Genomic DNA, 24,434 nt, shown 5'->3' on the forward strand with positions numbered 1-24,434 from the left:
TTGAGATCAAAGCGAAATGTTTGAAATGTGAGGGAAGTAGTAGCAGTAGTATGAAATATTTGCGTACGGAAAACATCCGTCACTATCGACTACGCTGGAAGGACTTGGGAGTTTCTGATTTGGAGTGAACTATACTGGAACTGCACAGGACTAAAACCAGCAACAGTCCAATCATACCGTGCTTATGTGAGTGCACTGATCCATGCCCCTGCACGGTACACTCCCCTGCCTTTGTCATGATTGGATGAGGTCATCGTAATTTCAACAATACCAACGACAGGTCAAAGCACGAAAGCTATGCTATGCTATTTTCTAAGATGTTTGAACAGACAAGTGAGACTGATCTTTAATTAGCCTTGGCTAATAAAGTGTCAAAAATAACATCGTATTAGATCTTGTCAAAATGCATCTTTGACTTGCCAGAAAACTTCCCAAGAGAGGATATGCAGGCATCCAAAATGCCACGCCAATCGTAAGACACCTAATGTGGTCAGGTTATCAAATGATCCTCCTATTTCGCCGGCCTTTTGTTGCTGTCAGCTCTGACCACGAGTGAGTCAGGCGAGACCTGAGGTGGTAACAAATTGTTAATCGATAGCTATTGTAGTAGCACAGACTTGCTTTGCCCTGCCCTCCATATATTTTGTCCAGCCACTTTTTTTTTCCCACCATAGTCAACAACATGCTGTCAAGCAACTAGAAGGTAAGATGTGCAGTGTTGGAATCCATACTACATTTTATGTCTCTCAGTGCAAGCCGAAAAGGTTATTCTTTCTATAGATTGAATTAAGCTTTAATGAGACAGATTATCCGTGAATGTAAATATCGTACAATGGCTAAAGCTGTTTATACAATGTGGTAATGTCCGACCCGCCCTTTGCTAGATGAGCCCGCTCCCTTTATGTGTCCAAAACAGCAGTGTAAAAAGGCAGGCTTCACTACATACCTTAAAATGAAGCCTGGAGCTCTTCTAACTATCCATCAGTCAGCTACATAGTCTACATGGGCGCTGTAAGTTTGATCATTTTGTTTTTCTTCAATAGACAGGCTAACAAAGCATGATGCTGCTGTTAAAATGTGACTTTAATGTTGGCACTGTAGTGCACATACAGTAGCTATGCTAGTGTTGCTAAGATTTGTGTCCTCCTGTCCCTAATCAAATACAGAGTTAGTCTCATTTATTGTGGTTAATTGGTTCCACATGCGACCATGATAATTGAATTTCAGCAAAGTAGGATTCCTTATTTATAAATGGATAATTAGAGCTAAGAAAACCCTGTTTACAACCTTCTAAATTGTCAAACTTTAACATTATTAGAGCGCGGTAGACATGAAATAACACCCCTATAGTTACCTTTGCATTCGGACTACCCAATATAGTAGACATAATCACAGTAAATAAGATATTTAAGTCATAAGCAAGACTCTTGCTCATGTGTGTTTCTATAAATGTGTTCCCTTGGGGAGCAGAGTGGTGGGAGGACAGGAAGTGATGTCAGGGATTCAGACTTGAGTTTTAGCTTGGCATGGTTACTACGGCCTGTGTTTTATTTATACCTGATTTTTTAAAATTATGGATTATTGTGCCCGTTGTGAGATAATTCAAACCAGCAATAAAAGCCTGTTGTCCCAGCGATCACGTCTGCCATTTCTGTGTCTCACCGAACATTACAGTAACATTACTGACACCGAGTGACAAGTGTAGAATACCACATATGATTCACAGCATCTTTAACTGTGTCCTCATATATGTATATAGTTTTGTTAATTTAGCCATTTTTATGCCTGAAAATACTTAATTATGCAATTAATACGCAAGAAATATGTACAATTTGCTTCAATATGAATACTTTTTGACTAATAATAGGCCGTATTCAACCACAAAACACAATGACTTATTCATATATTTTTGGAAAACCGTGATAGTGTGACGTCGTGAAATTCACACCGTGAATAGGCAAGGAATGACGGTGTCTGTAAAAGGTGGACAAAGTCCGTTTTAACAAACATTGCAACAATGACAACCTAGCTGTTTATGCTCTGCTAATATGGTGTGTTGCTCGTATTGATGGCAATCTTTGATGCAACTCAATACTTTAAATTATCTTGTTAGCTTTATTCCAACCCTGATAGATGTTATAGCAGACATTTGCACTTGTTAGACTCCATTTGCAGTTGTGTACATTAGGTTGGAATATTGCTTCTGTGTGTACCTGGCAGAAGTTCACTTATAAAACACAGTGGCATTCATTTCAACAGCAGCCATTTTGGTGCTAAACATTTGGACTGCATTAAAAACAAAACAGCCAATGTGTGTTTGATGAACAATTTTGTCAATGCAGACTTAATCTGAAATGTCTGCAGCTGTTTATACTGTTTATACTGTTTATACTGTCAGTAAATACTGTCGTTCTATAACTCGAAATGACTTTAAGGGGAAGATAAAACTGGTGGACTTTTGGGCAGCATCACAACCGGGTTTGATTGCTGTAAGAAAGGTGGTTGAGTTCTTGTTGAAGCGATGACACTGCATTATGAATACAGTGGAACCTTGGTTAGAGTCATTAATTTGTTCAAGAAGGTCCGACTCTAACCAAAATGGACGTTAACCGAATCATTTTTTTCCATAAGAAATAATGTATATCCAATTTATCCGTTCCAGAAAGCCAAAAATGTTAACAGAAAACCCGTTTTTATAGTTTTACAATTTTACATGCAGTAAACAATTCCAAATGCATACAAATTCATATAAATTATGAATGAAAGGGCTAAATGAATATTTATAGTTACTTTTACCTTCATTGAAGACATCATTCTTGATGTGAGTGTTCCGGAAGACTCAATGCGGCAGCGGGACACCACACGGACACCACCTTCCTGTTTTGCCATGAGTTGTTTCTTGAATTCTATCATTTTTCTCACCTCAATAACCCAAAATGGAGCCACAGAAAGTTTCGACTACCAGTATTTTGATAAAGAAGGTGTAAAACAGAAAGATGGCGTCAGTCTGACTGCCACGTCATGTCTTTGGGAACACTCACATCAACAATCACGTCTTCAGCGAAGGCATAAGTAACCTTAAATGTTAATTTATCACTTTCTATTATCATTTATATGAATTTTGAATTGTTTTATGCATGTCAAACTATAAAGACCTCTTCTGTGTTAACATTTTTGAGAGTCAACCGCTGATGACATCATAGTCAGGACACATACCTGGCTTCCAGTTCGGGATGCCATTTTGTAACTTAATCGAGGTTCAACGATATCAAGTTAATAGACATTGAGTTACTTCCTTGTTGCATCGTCATTGTGCACTGCAATGACACCAATGGTTGCAGAGATAATGCTGTTGACAACATTCTCTGACCTGGAAAAGTGGATTAAAACGCCGCTCAAAGTTCCATCAGGATTAATTCCATTGCTAGTGTTGTGCTTTTTCTTTGGCTTTTCGTGGCTTTATTGCGATACAAGCCAACCTCAGACAAGACACCAGAAATTGCGTGAAGAAAACAGACCTGCATCGAGTGGGCTTTGTTGGCTTTGTGGATGACATATTGTTTTTACCTATTTCATTAAATGTTCAAGAGCAGGTTTATATTTTTATATATTTATTTGTTCTCAGGTCGCATCTATGCTCGTCATTGAAATGGTCTGTAAATATTCTCTGTAGAGCCAGGTATGTTCCGTTGGTTTGTAATTGTGTGCGCAAACTAATGAAGCCAACACCCACACAAATCACTCCCGCTGCTGCTTTAGCAATGCAGCTGTTAAACCAGAGTGACAAGCTGTTACATTTTAGTGGGACATTGATTTTCAAATGAAATTTGTTTCCCTCCAGTGCTTTCAAGTGAGATGCGTCGCTACCTCCATCTGCAGACAAGCTGATTTTCAGGTTTCTCTCCTGGTTGTACAGTTTGAATGGGAGTATATCAGCCCCCTGCACCATACTCACACAGGTAAAAGGTCAAATGCAGCAGTTTGACCTGTGTTCTCATCTCAGTGACACACAAGTGGATGACAGCGTTGCTCGAGCCAGACACTCGAGACGGATCAGATGAGCGCTTGTTCCGCATCCATTCATCTTTTGATTCAACCCTGCCCTTTTCCTCTCTCCTCTCATTCATTCTCCTTGTCCTTTTGGTCCTCATCTTGCACTTCATGCAATAACACTGATTTCTGCCTCTCCAAAGGCTGCTTGCGAATTTAGCCAGCCATCGCGCGCGGCACCTCTGTGTTCAGAGCACAGCACCAATCAGATGCAATTGTTGTTGGCTTGGCAAAAAAGGCTCATTCCATTTGCATGGAAAGTGGGATTGGCCAGCTATCTGCCATCTGTCGTAATAATTTTAACGTAATAGGTCACTGTGTTTTAATTTACAGCATATGTTTTGTTTCTTTCCTTGACCGGTTTTTGCTAATGAGAATGGCGGCTTAGGCTTTGATCCGTCTTTTCCTGGATCAAACCATGTCATGGAACATATATAGTCGTTCCTCGCCACATCGCCACTTCTTTACTCTATCACAGTCTATCAAACATATTCATTGACAAATCATGCTGTTTTGTGGTTGAATATGTCCTATTATTAGTCAAAAATGTGCACATTTAAGCATGCATATTTTTGTGTTGTTTGCCGAGATGACGCATTCTGAAGCATAAAAATGGCTAAATACACTAAAATACAAATACAGTCATACTCGTCTATAGCGGCCACTAGAGGGAGTCTGCAAAAGTGGCCGCTATAGACAGGTGGCCTCTATAGACAGGTTGGCGTCCAGTTTGAATGTTGACCAGTAGAGGAAAAAAACGAAAAAAAAGGGGGGGGGGGAAATAATAATAATGTTGACCAGTAGAGGGCACTGCGGACTGCAGATAAAAGTTGTACAGCACTACTAGGCTTGTTATTATCATGGTTCATGGTTTTAATCCTGAACATGCATGAGTCAAACAGTAGCACATCACATAGTACAATTCACAATTTTGCATGTCCAAAAAGGAGTAGGAAGAAGCAAAGCTTATTTAATCCTACCCCTCATCAGTTTCACATTAGTTGCAATACATTTATTCACCTCTTGTTCTTCCAAGTGTACTTTGTAGGTCTACATTACAATGTAGTGCAATCATAGCCAAGGTTTTTACTTACTAAAAGGAAGCTAGAGGCTTAATAATAACTGATAGAATATATCCACGACCCACAGAACAAAGCTGTGCTAGTAATGTCTTACGCTTGTTTTTAATATTTTACTTTTCATACGGCAGAGTGTCATTACAGCTTTAGTTCATCAGGAAGTGGTTTGGTTTTGGTTTGGTTTAGTTTATTTGAACATGAAGGTTACAATGGAATACATCTCATGAGTCATTCTTTGACAGTTCCACATGTCCAAAAGGAGTAGGAAGAAGCAAATCTTATTTAATCCTACCCCCCTTCCAATCTACATCTTGTACAGTACATGTTGTTCACTTCCTGCATTACATGTCATGTTTTCAGTGATAGTCAGGATAACACATAATAGATAACGGTAAGATAGCCCTCCCCCCAAAAAAAAGAAAGAAGAAAAAAAAATTATATATATACATACACATACATTAATAATAATAATAATAATAATGATGACAATACTAAATAAATAAATAAAAAAGAACAAAGCTTTTTTCTTTTTTTTTTAAACACAACAAAGAAAATTATATAAAAAAAAATAATAATAATAAAAATAAAAAATAAAAAATTAAATTAAATTAAAAAAATAAAATAAAATAACAAACCTGACAGAACAATCAGGACTCTTCTGCCTTGTATTTAGCAAACATCAACTGCTTGTATTGTTTTTTGAATTTGCTCATCTCTGTACATTGTTTGAGTTCTTTACTCAATCCGTTCCATAATTTAATTCCACACACGGAAATGCTGTGGGTTTTCAGCGTTGTTCTCGCATATAAATGTTTTAGGTTTAATTTTCCTCTAAGATCATACTTCTCCTCTCTGATTGAGAAATACTTTATTAGGTTTTTGGGTAACGAGTTGTTATTAACTTTATACATTATTCTAGCGGTTTGAAAGTGTACTAAATCTGCGAATTTTAATATCTGCGATTTTAAAAATAAAGGGTTTGTATTTTCTCTATACTTGGCATTATGAATTATCCTCACAGATCTTTTTTGCAGTACAGTGAGTGAGTGAAGATTGCTTTTGTAATTATTTCCCCATATCTCCACACAATACGTTAGATATGGTAATACTAAGGAACAGTACAGAGTGTGGAGTGATTTTTGGTCAAGAACATATTTTGCTTTATTCAATATAGAGATATTTCTCGCCACCTTTTGTTGTATATATTTAATATGAGATTTCCAACTCATTTTTTCATCTATTACAACCTCAAGGAATTTATATTCTTCCACTTTTTCAATATCCGCTCCATTAATTTGTATTTGGTCGTACGTGTCCTTTCTACTATTACCAAATAGCATTATTTTAGTTTTACTTAAATTCAGAGATAATCTGTTCTTGTCAAACCATGACTTTAATATGACCTTTTTAATGAGTTCTTGTGTGCTTTCACCAGAACAGAAAGCGGTGGTATCATCGGCGAATAAGACCAATTTTAAGTTGTTTGTTACTTTACAAATGTCGTTAATGTACAAGTTAAACAGTTTTGGTCCCAGTATGGACCCCTGGGGTACTCCACACGTGGTATGTAAACTCCCAGATGTATATTCTCCTAGCTTTACAAATTGTTTCCTCTTTGCCATAGACAATCTTCTGTTGTCTATAGCAGTAGTGATTTCCTCCGTGATTTCCATCAGTGCCATAGAAGTTGAAATGTTGGCTCTGTAACCATATTGACTGCTAGCCAATAATTCATTCTTATTAATAAATTTGTCCAACCTATTATTAAATAGCTTCTCCACAATTTTTGAGAATTGTGGTAACTGGGAAGCGCTCTGTAGTCCCCATGGCAGTGACGTTGACAGCATGACGCACTGCATCACAGACTATATAAACTTCTGTGTGGAGAACACTGTGCCCTCCAAGTTGGTGCGGTGTTTTCCCAACAACAAACCCTGGGTGACCTCCGAGATTAAGGCCCTGCTGAACAAGAAGAAGAGGGTCTTCAACTCGGGGGACAAGGAGGAGTTATGCAGAGTCCAGAGGGAACTCCGGCACAAGATCAGGAAGGGGAAGGACTGCTACAGGAGGAAACTGGAGAAGCGGCTGGAGGAGAATAATGCCAGGGAAGTCTGGAGAGGCCTGCAGACCATCACAGGCCATGGTAAAGGAGTGGGGAGAGACCAAGCCAGTGGGGACAAGATCTGGGCAGATGAACTCAATCTGTTTTTTAACAGATTTGAGTCTGCCCTCCCTCCCTCCCCTACCAACTCACCACTCTTCACCCCCACATCCCCATCCCAGCCATCCTCTACTCCCCTCTCCATAACTGATGATCAGGTGAGAAGTCAGTTGAGGAAGATCAAGGCAAGGAAGGCCCCGGGACCGGACGGCATCAGCCCCAGAATCCTCAAGGACTGTGCTGACCAGCTCTGTGGAGTTCTCAGGCACTTGTTCAACCTCAGCCTGAGCCTGGAGAAAGTCCCGGCCCTGTGGAAGACCTCCTGTGTGGTCCCGATCCCAAAGACACCACGTCCCAAGGAGCCTAACCACTTTAGGCCTGTTGCCTTGACCTCTCACCTGATGAAGACCATGGAGAGGATTATCCTGCAGCACCTGCGACCCCTGGTGGGCACTCAGCTGGACCCCCTGCAGTTTGCTTACCGGCCTCGGATCGGAGTGGACGACGCAGTGATCTACCTGCTGCACAGATCACTGCTACACCTGGAGGACAGCGGGAGCGCTGTGAGGGTCATGTTTTTTGACTTCTCCAGTGCCTTCAACACCATCCAGCCGGCACTACTCAGAGTGAAGATGGAGAGTGTGGGAGTAGACCAACACCTGACTGCATGGGTTATAGACTACCTCACCAACAGACCACAGTATGTGAGGCTCCGTCACTGTGTGTCTGACATGGTACTCTGCAGCACAGGTACCCCTCAGGGTACGGTGCTCTCCCCTTTCCTCTTCACCCTCTACACCTCGGACTTCACACACAACTCCACACAGTGTCACATCCAGAAGTTCTCCGACGACACAGCTATCGTTGGTTGTGTTTCAGAGGGGAATGATCTGGAATACAGGACGGTCATCAGGGACTTTGTCAGCTGGAGTGAGCTTAACCAGCTGCAGCTCAACACCAGCAAGACAAAGGAGATGATCATTAACTTCCAGAGGAAAACATCTCACTTTACACCGGTGAACATCCAGGGAGCGGACATAGAGTTGGTAGACAGCTACAAATTCCTGGGTGTTCACCTTAACAACAAGCTGGACTGGTCCGTCAACACCCACGCCCTCTACAAGAAGGGCCAGAGTCGCCTTCACCTGCTGAGGAGACTGAGGTCCTTTGGTGTGTGCAGGACTCTTTTACGGACCTTTTATGACTCTGTGGTGGCCTCAGCCATCTTCTATGCTGTGGGCTGCTGGAGAGGGGGCAGCACGGACAGGGACAGGAGCAGGATAAATAGACTGATCAGGCGAGCTAGCTCTGTCCTGGACGGTCCTCTGGACTCCGTGGAGGAAGTGGGGGAGAGAAGGATGTTGGCTAAGCTGACATCCATCATGAACAACACCTCTCACCCGCTACATGACACTGTTGTTTCCCTGAGCAGCTCCTTCAGCACCAGACTGTTACACCCACGGTGTAAGAAGGAGAGGTTCCGCAGGTCCTTCATACCGACCGCTGTCAGGCTCTACAACACCTGCACCACCTGAACCATGTTGTAGACACTATGCTTTCTTTACACTGTTCTCTTTACTTGTCTTGCTGCTGTAACAAGTAAATTTCCCCGCTGTGGGATAAATAAAGTACATACAATACAATAACAAGGAAACTGGTCGATAATTTGTAAATTGGTGTTTGTCTCCTTTTTTGAAAATTGGAACCACCTTGGCTGTTTTCATTTTGCTTGGAAATATTCCAGTCTGAAATGATAAGTTACTAATATATGTTAACGGGTCTGCGATCTCATTGATGACCCTTTTAATTGTTTCCATTTCGATTCCATGACAATCAGTTGATGTTTTTGCCTTAAAATGGTTAACAATGTCAGTGATCTCCTTTTGGTTACAGCAGTGAGAAACATAGAATTAAGATTCCTAAGTGACGGGAAGTGACGGTGGCCGACCCGAGCAGGAGAGCTAGGCTCAGTGCTAGTTGTGAGTTTGGAGAGAGTTGGGAAGTGTGTTTATGTTGGCGTGGATGTAAAGTCCTGCAGTGTTCTCCGCTGTTAATAAAGCCATTAAAGTGCATCGGCGACGTGAGTCTCTCCTTCCCCACAACAAGCAGCATTACAGTATTGACCAGTGCACACCAGGAAATAAACGGTGTCACTTGTTACAGGCATTGGCTGGACAGCTATGTAGTGGGGCTTGTTTAACGTTTGCCTTGTGGGCAAGCAGGAAGAAGAGACGATGCTGAGAGATGTGTGTGTGTTCTGAGCTGCTGTCTGGTGGCCGCGTTCAAGAAATAAAGTTGGCAGTAGCAACAGGAGGAGTTTCCTTCTTTGCTTCGGAGCTGAATAACACTGTCAAGTTAACAGACTAGTTGCGAACGGAAAAGAAGACGGCTTTGTTTGTGTCGAATACAGAAGATGAGGACTTTGATGGATTTGTGGATGAGGATTGATGAAAAATAACATGAGTACATTCTAAAATACTTCAATTTAGTACAACCGAACTCAGTTTTGCTCCCGCTGCCACATGCATGCTGGCGTATGTTTTTTTTTTATTGTAGCGTCGCTGGGAGCACGTCCTGTTCCCAGCCTACTTTGCGGTAATGTTTTGGTGCAAATGCTCTTAAAGTTACATGTTTGACCAGGAAATAGCAAGCTCAAAAGAAGATGGCTTTTTTATGTGGAACAACTGACAGTTTGTGTGGATCTTGTGAATGATTGTGACTGAGCTAGGACTCAGTATTTAAAGTCTACACACGACGGCTTCATTGATTGAAAAACAAAACTTTTTCGTGCATGAAGCTTCTACTTGAGTCGGTAATTCGGCCGCTATATGCAGTCAGATATTGACCAAGGGAGACAAAATAGATGGCCGCTGGCCGCGTTGGACAGGTGACTGCTATACACAGGGTCTATAACATGTAAATTTGCTGCGGGGATTTTTCAGTGGCTGCTATAGGCAGGTGGCCGTTCTATAAAGGTGGCCGCTAAGACAGGTTTGACTGTATTCGGAAGACACGTTCAAAAACATGTAGTAGTCGACACTGGTCACTAGGTGTCCGTAATGTTCATGTAATGTTTGGTGAGGCACACAAATGCCAGACTTGATCGCCGGAACAACAGGCTTTTATTTGCAGGTGTGAATTATCTCACAACAGGCACAATAATAATAACAAAATTACCATCATAATTAGAGATGCTCCAATCTATCGGCCACCGATCAAAGTGGGACGATTTCCATGAAAAAGCATATGATCTGCATACGTCGATAAATGCCTTTCAATGCCGATCACAAAAGCCGATCACCTCTGGCTCGTACTGTTGCAGCATGCAGCCTGTAGCGAGTGCCTCCTGCCCACTATCCTTTCCTTCACACAGAGCAGGTGTGCCAAACCCAAAACAATCATGTCTGCCGTGTGGGACTTACCTGTCGTTTGTGAGAGTGATTTTGCACTCTTCAAAATATGCCACAAAAAATCACAAAACTGGGAATCACAAAACTTGTTAACAGCACACGTAACTGCCAGGTTGCTGATGCTATGAAGCCAACAGTAATAACTAGGCAGTGGAGTGGACCCAATTGACAAGGAAAGATTGCTAGTGTTTCATTTAATTCTTGTATTTACTGTTTTATTACTGTATTCTATGTCTTTCAACTCATAGCTAACCCGAGAACCACCCGTACTATTAAATGCTGCCCATCATATAAATAACACCCGACTGCAATACAGTAAGTGACTTTCCACAAAGTAGGATTTCTTCTTTATATATGGTATATTTTGTGGTTAGAGCATAGAAAACCTGTTTACGACCTTCTAAATATGTTTTTCAACATCATTAGAGCCCTCTGGACATGAAATAACACCCCTATAGTCACCTTTACACTCGTATTACTCAGCATAGTAAACATAAGAGTAAATGATCAAGTTAAGGCATACTGTTGTAAATAATACTCATACTCGTGTGTGTTACAACAGTATAAATGTGTTCCCTACGTCTGAAAGAGAGGCAGCCAGGAAGGGTCAAAGGTATGTTTCCGCAAACGTAGTCCATGTTTTTATTAGGAATTTTTATCAAGGATTATTGTGAGATAATACCAACGTGGAATGAAAGCCTTTTGTTCCGGTGATCAAGTCTGGTGCTTGTGTGTCTCAACGAACATTACGGTGGCTACGTTTACATGCAGTCAAATAACCCTATCATAACGGGAATATTAGCAATAACCCGGTTGCGCACGGCCATGTAAACACCAATAACCCTTTTGAAAAACCGGACTATGCTCACCAAATGGGGTTACTCCTGTCATTTTCTTACAGTATTTCAATTTGGTTTCCACTTCAGAATTGCCATATGGTACATGTTGAACACAGGATGTGCACAAACAAATGCATTAGCAATTGATGTGAAACAGAAAGGGGATAGGATTAGATAGGCTCTGCTTCTTCCTACTCCTTTTTAGACATGTGGAACTGTGAATTGTTCAGTTTTCCAATTTAGTTTTCCAATGTAATCTGTATGCATGTTCAAAATAAAATAAACCATTACCATAAGTGTCACCCAGGTGTACGTAGGTTCTGCTTCTCCATTGAAAATAGGAGGCCATTATCTAACATTATCTACCACTTTTCTTCTTCCTGTCCTAAAAGACCCTCAGTGCTCCTCTAAGAGGTACAAGCCTGACCTCTGCATGATGCTACAATTCCGCATACATATACATATACTGTATATGTTCCTTTTGCTGAGCCATTAAGGACACGCTGTTTGCCAGACAAGTCCTCTTCACCACCACGTCAAAATGGCACCCATTAATATCATACACCTAAGGAGGGCCCACAAGGTCATTTTATAGTTTGCTGAACTATTGCTCATGTTAACCAGACACGGTTATCAACAAACCTGAAATAACTGTGGCGGAATAAAAAGCGTCGGGCGCATTTCTTCCGGTTGAGCATTGCTATACAATGTTTAGAATTGGCCAACAATGCGGCCGTGATATGATGAAGACAGCTCCATGAAAATCTGTTTGGTAACTCAAGTGTGAAAGAAATGAAGAATAATGGTCATTTCTGCATATGGGATCAAGAGTGAATGTACTGTAGATTAATTAATTCAATAGGTTTAAACCGCCATGCCGATGTGGGTCAAGTGTATTATGTAATTAACTAAAGGCTGTTCATCTTGACACATGGACTGCAACTAATTACTCCGTGGCTGCTCCTGCTGCTGCCGCAGAAGCTATAATGACGCTCGCTCGTGTCACGAAGATGCTGTCACGCTCGTGTCTACGGGGAACAGATGTTGGGGAAATGTGCTGTCTAAAGAAGGACAATCTGGCGTGACAGGTATATGAAGGTGAACGACACTACATCAACGCACACCTCAACTATGAGACAACTCCTTCAGGCAGCTGCTCGTAATCAACAGCGGCATGGAAACAGGAGTGCAGCTCAACATTCAAATTGCGTCTTGGTGAAAATAATCGGAGGAAATATCAATCAATCATGGAAATGTTGCCAAATACTCATTCCCTCTCACAAAAAGGGAGTACCATCCCTCAAACTTGGACATATATACAGTAGTCAGTGTACAGTTTGTACAGCAGTATAGATGTACTATGCACTAGAAGTGACACAGCATGCAGACATTTTTGTCTAAGGCCCTGAACACATGGGAACATTCCTGGGTTGTTGTTTTTTTCTGGCAGATTGAAAAAAAGTCACGTCCACACAGTGTGGGGTTACTACAGTACATAGTTTTATCCAGACGGGAATGGATCACTGGGTGCAAAACGATGTAATACACAAGGCACAACTACGTGTAAACAGCCACGCATACGGAACCACGTGACACACCAAACTATAGAAGAAGAAAGAATGCAGACACATACGTAAATCCGTTGTCTTCGGGTTTCCAAGGCCCATCTAGACTTGCGAAGAAGTGGAGTCATTTTGGAGGATAAGACAACAAAATATCAGGAGAACGTCGACTGCTGTGAGTCGTGTCTGTTTAAATATTCAGATCTTATGTTGGCTTGTTGTCAAAGTTCACTACTGGTCACGTGACGGCAATGGGGTGACGACGAGTCATCGTTTCTATAAAACAGAGTTTCGGCTGTCTACACAGAAACGGCAAGCCAGCGTTTTCAGATTTTCCCACTCTGGAAGCCGTTTTCAAAAACTACCATGTCAGGGAAAACAGAATGCCGTTTCTGTGTGTATGAAAGGTTGAAACTATAAAATACTTTGCCGTTTTGACTTGAAAACGTTTAAGTGTGGATAGCCCTTAAATGGATGGCAACACAAGTGAATACAAAGACAATTGTGTCTTGACTACAGTCAAGCATGGTGATGTTAGAGTCATGGTCTGAGGCTGCATGAGTGGCTGGCAACTGCAGGGAGCTGTGGTTCATTAAGGGAAACATGAATTCCAACATTTTGGTGACTGTCTGTTCACAGCAGCTGAAAATAAAAATGGAATAAAGAATGATTTTGTCCAGGTTTACAGTAAATGGACCGGTCTCTCTTTCCGAAGGGCACAGGTGTGAACCTATGTCTCGTCTCTGGTTATGCTCCTGGCTTTCCGTTTGAGGTGCTCAGTGCACACAGCCCCATGAGGCGACTGCTTTCTGTTGTTTGTTGTGCAGCTGGTGTACCACACTGACACACCAGCACAGGGTGCTTTCTTTTGTGCCCCTGTCAAAGTTTAACAGGATTCGGGAGTGCAGTCTGGTCCCCTTTAGCCTTGTCAGGAATAGTCTAGGAGGAGCTTTCTTTGATGTTCAGGGACCATGTGAGATCTCTGGTGATGTAAATACCCCAAGTACCGGAGCAATCTCCACCTCCTCACTGTAAGATATTATACAGTCTAATAGTTCAGTGCATTGTCAGTCCAATAACTTCTAATAGGTTCCTTCAGGACACACACTCACATAGCACAATCACAGTTGCTCAACACTTAAGGATATGACTCATAATTACTGGGAGACAATAGACGCATCGTTCTCACTCACACCAACTTTGATTTTCACACAGGATTTCCGGGTACAGAGGCCTAGGCTTCACTTTCTAGAGGGGTGCGGCAACTGTGCACTTTTATTCTGGGCTCTTTTGTTGACTGTAACCAAATATATTGCCCTACCTTTTGTGTGATGATTGCTGCTGGAGTTTTTAACTATTTTGGTGTCTTCCTGACCACACTTTGTGATCACAAGACTAGAATAGTGCGCTGATATCTGCAACTTCAACTCAGACCAGAGAGAGGTACAGACTCGTTGAAATAAACAAATTATAAGCACGGACGGACATTAGCAAGGTAAGCTAACAGTCCTGAGCCACTGTGTACATACAATGCTATGTCTAAACACTTTTGCACTTACTACTTATTCTTCATTTGTTGAAGTACTTGAAATATTAGTGTCTGTACTCACTCATCATTGAACGATGCTTCTGTCAACTATTAACCTTTTCATCACTTATTATATAATTGTCATGAATGTTATAGAACTCATCTATAGTGATTATAATCCTTCACGCCTATTGTACCACATTGTTATACTGCCTTATCATTTTCTTATGTGAAATCAAAATTCAAAATTCGGCCGCACAGTGGCCGAGTGGTTAGCATGTTGGCCACACAGTCAGGAAATCGGGAAGATCTGGGTTCGAATCTAAGTTGGGCATCTCTGTGTGGAGTTTGCATGTTCTCCCTGTGTGAGGGTTTTCTCTGGGCACTCCTGGTATTACAGGTTTCTTCCCCCATTCCAAAAACATGCATGTTAGGTTAATTGGTGACTCTAAATTGTCCATAGGTATGAATATGAGAGTGAATGGTTGTTTGCCAATATGTGCCCTGGCGACTGACTGAGATTGGGGTGTACCCCGCCTCTGTGTACCCGCGACCCTGGTGTGGATAAGCACCATAGAAGATGGATTTCAAAATTTTAAAGTGTACATTTGGAATACAGGAAGTGAACAAATGTATTAGCAATTGATGTGAAACAGAGAGGGGTAGGATTAAATAAGATTTGCTTCTTCCTACTCATTTTTGGACATGGAATTGTGAATTATAATATGTGATGTATTCCAGTGTAACTTGTAAACATGTTCAAAATAAATTAAACCATTACCATTACTTCTCGGATAGCAATACGATCGAAGAACCAGTCGGAAAGGCTAAAGCAAAGAAATAGCCATTACAACACCACCACTTATGTGAATCGGAGAGTATGCGGTCTTGGGTTTGGTGGTATTTAACACCAAGCTGTTTTGCAGACACACATTCTGCCAGATGCATGACTTCCTCTTGGTTAGTGATACATCTTACTTGAGTGGTGTCATCAGCAAACTAAATTACAGTAATGGTGGAACAGATGGGGGTACAGTCATGCGTGAGGATGGTAAAGAGGCAAGACTAAGCACTCCTGTTTTGATGACCAGGGTTGAGGAGATCTTGTTGCCAATCCTGTCATGCTGTGGTTTGTTGGTGATGAAGTCCAGAATCAATGTCCAAAGTGAGACAGGTAGTCCCAAACTGCCGAGTTTATGCACCACGTTATGAGGGATTATGGTATGGAAAGCAAAACTAAAATAAATAACACATACATATTTGGATGTTCCAGATGAGATAGGGCTGAATGAAGCGCAGTTGCATTTGCATCATCCACGGACCTGTTTTTCCCAAAAAGCAAACTGATGGTTATTGAGATCTTTGGGTATGACATTCTTGATGTGGGATAGAATGATCCTCTCAAAACGCTCAAAACTTTGAGACAGGTGGTGACTTCTGCGTGTTTCAAGCAGAGGGTAAAAATGTCCGTCAGCATTTCTGTCAGCTGGTCAGCACATGACTTCACTGTGCACCCTGTGCGGTCCAGCTGCTTTATTCATGTGAATTCTCTTCAGTGTGGATTTCAAAATAGGCAAAAAAAAAGGGTTCGGTGTGTCTGGGAGTTCACTGTCATGGCTGATCTAAGGGGTGCCTTTAAAGTCTGTGATGGCTTTGAGTCTTCTCCGCATGCTTTGGGAGTTGTTGTCGGAGTGATTCTCAATATCTGTGCTTAGCGTCTCTGATGGCTTTCTTCAGGTGCCCCCGGGCATTGCTGTGGTCTAGTGCGTCCCCGTACCTGAAGGCATTTTCCCGAGCCCTAAGCAGCAGTCGCACGTCCCAAAGGACCCTACACAATATTAATGATGGTTTGTTATAGAAAGTTTTGGGAAATTGTGAAATGTATGTGTCTCCCTAACAATAGGCAGTGTGTTATATAAGCTGCACAACTACTCTCCCTCCACTGACTTGGCCTTGCCCTTAGATGCAACCCTAAATGTTTCATAATAATGAGCTCATCTTCTGCAGCCACCCGTGCCTACTCCACATTCATTATCTGTCAAGATCCAAGTCATGTTTGGCGACTGCACGTCATAGGTTACACAACTCTTGTGATTTAATTCTATTTAACGTACAGCATTACACCGTGCCTGCTCGGGATACCACCAATCACTCAGCCCTAATGAAAGATGGAAAGCAGATAGAGCAGTCAGTATGCGGTGGGTGTCAACGCACACACACACACACACAGAGTTCTTGGAGGGTTTCTATGGTGTGTAGCCATAATATTAAACAGCCATTCCAGTCATCAATCACAGATGCCCGGCTGGAAAACGATCACAGACTTAGTTTACCTCTGTGACTGTGCACAGTGGGCAAGAGAAATAGCTTGTACCTGCAGGGTGTTGGATAATGGAGGTTAGCGTTGGAGGCAGCAAATCATGCTTTGGCAGCACCACAGGATTGGTCCATACTAACAACAGCAAAATAATTCTGGAATTTAAGTAACAGCAAAGATAATACAAATCCAATTATTTTCAGGATCAAATGTCAAAAATAGCAAAGTGCAGAAAAATATTGCTACTCGATAGCTTCCCATGGTTTGTTTTTGCCCTTTACATGATTAAAACAATTGTTCTTTAAATGTTGTGATGAACTAAAACATACACAAGTAAATGAACGTCCGTTGTTGGCATGGGAACTACACAGAACGTAAACAATATATCACCTTTTGGACTGCCCTTTGCCGCATATGGATCAGCTCATCTGATGCATGTAGGAAATGTCTCCATGATAAATGCTAGTTATGAGGAGCACAATCATTACTATAGGATAGGGGTCCCCAACCACCGGGCCACAGAAAACATCATGATGATTAAAAAAAAGACACTCTGACGGTCCTTAAACGCACCATAGTTGTGTGCGTGTGTGTGTGTTAATGTCCTGTGACGCTGCACTGATACTTGTTATTCCTGTTCTTCTTTCACCGCATCCTTGTTCCCAAATCTGATGCTGTGTGTGAATGCATAAAGATATCGTTTGATGACACTTTTTATGTCTGTGTTGCCTGCTGTTTGTTCGAGTGGTGCATAGTCTCAAGTTAATGCATGCTAGCACGCTGCCTGTAACCAACAATGTGATCATCTCGAAATAAAATTCATTTTGTGCTTTTAATTGATATTATGCCTGTCTGTGCGACCTGTCACTTTGTGAGGCCTTAAAAGTCGTGCTCAACATCAACTCGACAACTTGAGCTTTTAGCTTGATGGCTTGCGCTCTCGACTCTCATGTGTTGGGCCCTGGTCCGATCCCTGGACGTGTGCAGGGATGGACCAGACGACTTACATTTCTCTTTTTGACAATACAGCACATAATAAATCAATAGCATTACATCACTAAAATGTTTTCAGACAGGCAGTGCACATAACCTGAATCAATGCTGACTGCAGGGAGACAGTCAAGGGAAGGATTAGACAATGTGCCAATGTGGAGAAACATTTTCAACACCCCAAGTTGCATTTCTTCCTCTTGTTGTTTTTAAGTCATCAGTCTTTCAACTAAACACATGAGGATTCATGAAGCGTGGAGGTTTTTTATAGGGAGATGTTTTATTTATGTCCAGACAGACAAAGAAAGGCTGGTTGTTTCAGTTCTTTGTTTATAAGTCCTCAATGATTGCATGTGCTGAGTGAGGGTGTTATACAGTCTAACAGCTCAGTGCATTGTCAGTCAAATAGCTTCTTATAGGGACCTTCAGGACACACACACACACTCACCTAGCACAATCACAGTTTCACAACACTTAGATATGACTCATGGAAAATTACTAGGAGACACACGCTATATGTACTGTTCCCACTCAGACTAGCTTAACTCTCACTTTCACACAAACTTTGCTTTCATTTTCCAGGCACACAAGCTTAAGTTTCCCTCACTGATTTCTTTTTGTTTTTGTCACATTCCAATGTTTCAGATCATCAAACAAATTTAAATATTAGTCAATGACAACACAACTAAACAAAAATGCAGTTTTTTTTTTTAATGAAACGTGTTATCAAGGGAGAAGAAAAATTAACCTACAAGGCTCTGTGTGAAAAAGTGGTTGCCCCCCCCCCGTTAAAACATAACTTAACAGAGATTAACTTGAGATCTATCAGTGTGGAAAAGGTGTTAAAGCAATTTCTAAAACGTTGGGACTTCAGCAAACCACAGGGAGAGCCATTATCCACAAATGGCAAAAACATGGAACAGTGGTGAACCTTCTCAGGAATGGCCGGCCAACCAAAATTACCACAAAAGACCCCACAACAGCAGCCAAAGAACTGCAGGCATCACTTGCCTCAGTTAAGGTCAGTGTTCATGACTCCACCATAAGAAAGACACTTGGCAAAAATGACCTGCGTGGCAGATTTCCAAGACCAAAACGACTGCTGAACAAAAAGAACATTAAAGCTTGTCTGAATTGTGCCAGAAAATATCTTTATTATCCCCAAGACCTTTGGGGAAAATACTCTGTGGTCTGATAAAACAAAAGATGAACTTTTTGGAAGGTGTGTGTCCCATTACATCTGGCGTAAAAGTAACAACGCATTTCAGAAAAAAAACATCATAAAGTATGGTGGTGGTAGTGTGATGGTCTAAGGCTGTTTTGCTCCTTCAGGATCTGGAAGATTTGCTGTGATAAATGGAACCATGAATTCTGCTGTCTACCAAAATATCCTAAAAGAGAATGTCTGGCCATCTGTTTGTGACTTCAAGCTGAAACCAACTTGGGTTCTGCAGCAGGACAATGATTCAAAACACACCAGCAAGTCCACCTCTGAAAGGCTGAAGAAAAACAAAATGAAGACTTTGGAGTGACCTAGTCAAAGTCCTGACCTGAATCCTATTGAGATGCTGTGGCATGACATGAAAAAGGTGTTTCATGCTGGAAAATCCTCCAATGTGGCTGAATTACAACAATTCTGCAAAGATGAGTGGACGAAAATTCCTCCACAGCACTCTTGAAAGTTATCGCAAATTGGGTGGCCCAACCAGTTATAGGTTTAGGGGTGAATCACTTATTCACACAGGGCCATGTAGGTTTACATTGTTTTTCTCCCTTAATAATTTAATTGAAAATTAATTTTGTGTTCACTTGCGTTGTCATTGACTAATATTTAAATTTGTTTGATGATCTGAAACATCCAAGTGTGAACATTTAAGTTTTTATCATAATAGGTAGGGATGTAACTCTCTTTTAGGTAAATGATTCAATACGCAACTACAACAATAACTACATAAAATGTTTTATTTTATTCAAAAAATAATATACAAATAGAAATCCCTCAATTTTTGCATGTTTAATGCGAGCAGCATTTTGTGTCCCTTTGTTTGACGGTCCTTGAACGCACCTTCGAACTTTGTCCCACGCTGCACAGTACGACTATTATTAAACTGTATTTTTACCCTTTTTCTTTCACCTCACATTTGGTTCCAAATGTGTATACCAGGGGTCACCAACGTTTTTCCTTGTGAGAGCTACTTTTACAAAATGAAAATGGCCAAGAGCTACTCATTTTTGTAACATTTATTTTAAGAGCTTATTTTAAACCCAAACAAAATGAATATGCTTGTTTTACCAGAACATTAACAAAATGCTGGTGTCCACAACTCACATTTTGCATTTCAGAATGCATTTCTTTCTACTGTTCTTTCATTATTAACTGAAAACCTCAATGAAAAGCAGGCTTGCGGGCACCTCATGTGGTCGTGGGGGGCTACCTGGTGCCCGCGGGCACCACGTTGGTGACCCTTGGCGTATACTATTTGGGAATGCATAAAGGTAAGATTTGATTACCTTTTTGAGTGCTAATGTGCATATTTGCTCGGTACACAACCTCTCTGAAAAGCAAAGTCCAGGCTCGTACTGGTGGATGGTGGATTAAAAAATAATAGTACAGTTAGAAATCCCCCAGTTTTTGAATGCTTAATGCGAGCGGCAATTTGTCCCATTTTGTTTGCCCGTCCTTGAACGCACTTTCTCCCGTTCTCACACGTTGTACAAATAAGATACCTCATTAATCTCCAAGAGAATTTCACACAGATGGAATATTATACTATATTTTCACCCTTTTTCTTTCACTTCATATTTGCCTCCAAATGCTGATACTATGTGGAAATGCAAGGTAAGATTTGATAACCTTACTGAGTGCTAATGTGCACATTTTGTGGTACACAACCTCTTTGGAAAATAAGTCCCAGGCTGTATCTGTATTCATTTCGTGCTTTTAATTTGATGTTGTTCTTTGTTGTTGATGTTGTTGTAGTTTTACACAATACACGATAAATACGCTAAATTAGATCACTATAATGTACGTATGTTTTAACGATGTGTTGATGACCAGCTAGTGCACTGCTAATTCTAGTGCTGCTAGTGCTGAATTGACAGATGCCCCAACATAGCTGTCCTCGGCTATGCCTGCCTTTAACTTGCAGCTCGGACCCAAATTTTAGCTCGCAGTTCCAAGCAAAAAATCAGCCCAGAGACGGCTCGCTTCTATAAAAATAAACACTCCTTAGTTGGGACACTCGTATGCTGTACCACTGTATAAATGTAAATTTAAAAAATATCAGCAGTGCTTCAATACCTTCCTGTTTCTAACTATAACTTTGGTCTTGTTGCAAGAGACATCTGCCAGGGCTTTGAAGCTAAATTTACCAATCAAAATACCCTTTCACTCCATTTCTGATCAATGTTTGCTCCAGCTTATGGCTACACGGTGACCACTACGGCATCAGCCGAGGGTCAAACAGGACGTGTGGATGTTAATCGGGCGTCAAAAAAAATTGTGCCGTTAAAGCGCTACAATATGCAAAAGCAAGAAGGGGGAATGAGACAAAAACGACTTTGAAAAAGTAACTGATTGAAAACAACAATTAAACTGAAATATGCTGTTTATCAGCTGGTCAAAAGTTTAAGACCATCGCTCAAAAAATAACAAAAAACTCTCCAAACCAGAAAAAAAAAATGTTCTCAGTAGGACTCAGTAATGAGTAGCTCCACCGTCCTTCTTAATCACTTCAAAAATTGGTTTGGGCATGCTTGTGGGAGGCTAGTGGGAACATTGCTCCAAGTGGTGAAGATGGCTTCACGAAAGGCAACGACTGTCTGGAACTGATGGCCATTTTTATAAACGTCCCTTGCCATCCATCCCCAAATGTTTTCTAGGGGATTTAAATCAGGGGAACATGCAGTTTGGTCCAAAAGAGTGATGTTATTCTCCCAGAAGAAGTCCTTCATCAAGCGAGTATTGTGAACTGCAGCGTTGTCTTGTTAAAAAACCCAGCTGTTACCACACTGACGAGGGCCCTCAGTCATGAGGGATGCCCGCTGCAACATCTGCACGCAAGCAGCCACCGGTTGAAGACCCTGCACCACCTGAAGCTCCAGTGTTCGACTGAATCAAAAAGCACCTCAGATCATGATGGACCCCCCCTCCACTGTGCCGGGTAGAAAACATCTCAGGTGGGATCTCCTTGTCATGCCAGTAACGTTGGAAGCCATCTGGACCGTCACGGTTACATTTTTTCTCATCAGAGAATAAAACTGTTTTCCACCTTTAAATGTCCCATGTTTGACACTCCCTGGCTGGAGACGAGGTCTTTGAATTTGTTTTTTGTTTTTTAAACCCTTTCCCTGCAGATTCCGTCTGATGGTCAAAGAACCAGGAAGAATGGCGAAAGAATAGCCAATAAAAGGACATTTATTCACCAGAATTTAAAAGCGGGAAATCCATACTTAAGATGACGGTTGAGTGGCGTCAACAGATCTTGCTTAAAGTAACATACAGGTAAACAGTCCCAACAAGTACAAAATGTCCATCTTCTGTGGTCAACATTACTCCAGAAACATTGCAAGTAAGGGACACACTGTCTCCATCAGCTTCTTTAAACTGTCTTTCATTCCCTTATGTTTAACAACTTGACTGATGCTGTCAGTCAAGAAACAACACATGGCAGCAACAACACATGGCAGCACCCCCTCTTGTCACCTGAATTTGAACACTGCCAATCAAAAATGCAACAATATTCGGATATTAGATTTGATTGTAAGTATGGTTTGGACTTAAAGAGGACCTATTATACTAAGTTTTGGGCCTTTGTATTTAGTTCTGGACTCCTATTGCTACACATGATAATCCACAAAGAATCCACACAGAATTGTCTGAATACTTACACAAAATAAACACAGTTAGGACACTGATAAATTGTTACTTACAGCTTGCTCTCCTGACTCTTCAACACGATCAAGTAACGTCGGAAAGGTGTCGGACTTTAGCAACACCTTGGCGGATAGTCCAGCTTCGTATTGGCCCATGTTCACAAAACAGTCCTGTGTGAAATGCCTATTTTTTTTCTTGCTGGCCAGAAATCAGCAACTCCAACCACTTCAGCCAAACAAACATTTCCTGGGAGCCATACGTGCTAACGCAGTAAACAGAGCAGAGCGAAGCAGAGCAGTGGGAGGGCAGGTCTACAGCGTTTGCCTGGGCATGCCCATATAAGGAGTCCGGGTTGCATGGACGTCAATGGAACTTGGTGTCATAAAAAGTTCTGTCACACAGCGTGCAGAGCCATCCAAAACTGCTGTCAGAACCTCATTATCTGATGCGTTGGCATTGTTTAACACGAGAATACAACATTGTAACAACATTTATAGGCCAGAAAAGAGGAAAAGCATAATAGATCCCCTTTAAGATAACAATTGGGCCTATGGAGGAGACAAATCACATGTTATGAGTGTATATGAATTTCAACAATAATAATACTAATGTTTGGAAGATGGACAAAATAATTTCCACCTCAACCCCATTGAACAATTTTGTAGGATTTTAGCTGGCGATCTGTCTGATTGATCTCCAAAAATGTTGTTGTATAATATCCTAGTGTTTCATGAATTATACAAATTAAAAGTCCTATTTGGATCCCCTCAAGAAGTTGTCTGATTGGTAACCAATGATTTTCCTCAGGAACTGGACAGGGAGTCCAGTCTATGTTGAAGGCAACCGGTTTGTGTAGAGCTCTCAAGCTAGAATTGGCGCTCCAAGACTGTCTTCTGTCAATGGAGGTAAATCCATATTTAGTCTATGTATGTCATGAACTTCTCTACCTGTAGTAGGTAATACCGTTTCCAGAGCTTTAGAAACCAACACTGTTACCTCATAATCTTCATCCTGTTGGTTAGTACACCTCAGTTTGCTATAATATCACGATTACTTGCTTGGTGTACTGTTCTCTCATCCCCAACCAAGTAGTATGGTACTTGCCTGTCTCTGTCCTGTAGCTGGTGCTCCTTCTTCCACAGGTACAGTCATTTTTGTAGTAGTACAGCCAGTAATATTCTGGACAGACGACCGCCCCACAGAGTCTAGGTTCTGTTCGAGGTTGGCTTTCGTTAATATTTGAGGAGCATGGTACACGATTTGCTCAGAGTGTAAAGTGCCTGGACATAATTTTTGCAGTGAATTGGTGCTATATAAATGAAAGCGCCTTGACTAAATATGTGGAACGATAAATATTTAATTACTTCATGAGCAGTTACCAGAAGTTACCAGAAGAACCCATGGACCATTCAGTGTTTGTTTTTTAAGTCACACAGCCCAAAACACACGTATGTGTTAGGCATGTCCTCCAGTGCAACAACAAGGACACTCAAATATATTGACCCCCATTATATTACTTCAGTCTGAGAATTGAGCCAGTGGCTTTACACTTTACCGTATTTAAAATCTCCCTGAAATACACTTCCCATTTATTCTTAAATACACAACCAATGATACACAAG

At 41.3% G+C, this 24,434-nt stretch overlaps 1 protein-coding gene across 4 annotated transcripts in view; it reads right to left on the reverse strand.

Annotated features, from left to right (window-relative positions):
* grik4 (glutamate receptor, ionotropic, kainate 4) overlaps positions 1 to 24,434 on the reverse strand; it is a 418,260-nt gene that overhangs the window by 252,781 nt on the left and 141,045 nt on the right. Inside the window, exon 1 of one of the 4 annotated variants that reach the window (XM_054795186.1) lies at positions 13,173 to 13,190. The exons of the other annotated variants lie outside the window; for them this stretch is intronic. The gene's annotated coding sequence lies outside the window, so the exon portion shown is untranslated. Of the gene's footprint in view, positions 1 to 13,172; positions 13,191 to 24,434 lie in introns of those variants that run through there. 4 annotated transcript variants of the gene reach the window in all.

The sequence above is a fragment of the Dunckerocampus dactyliophorus genome, chromosome 12, assembly GCF_027744805.1.
Source record: "Dunckerocampus dactyliophorus isolate RoL2022-P2 chromosome 12, RoL_Ddac_1.1, whole genome shotgun sequence".
Lineage (NCBI taxonomy): Eukaryota > Metazoa > Chordata > Actinopteri > Syngnathiformes > Syngnathidae > Dunckerocampus > Dunckerocampus dactyliophorus.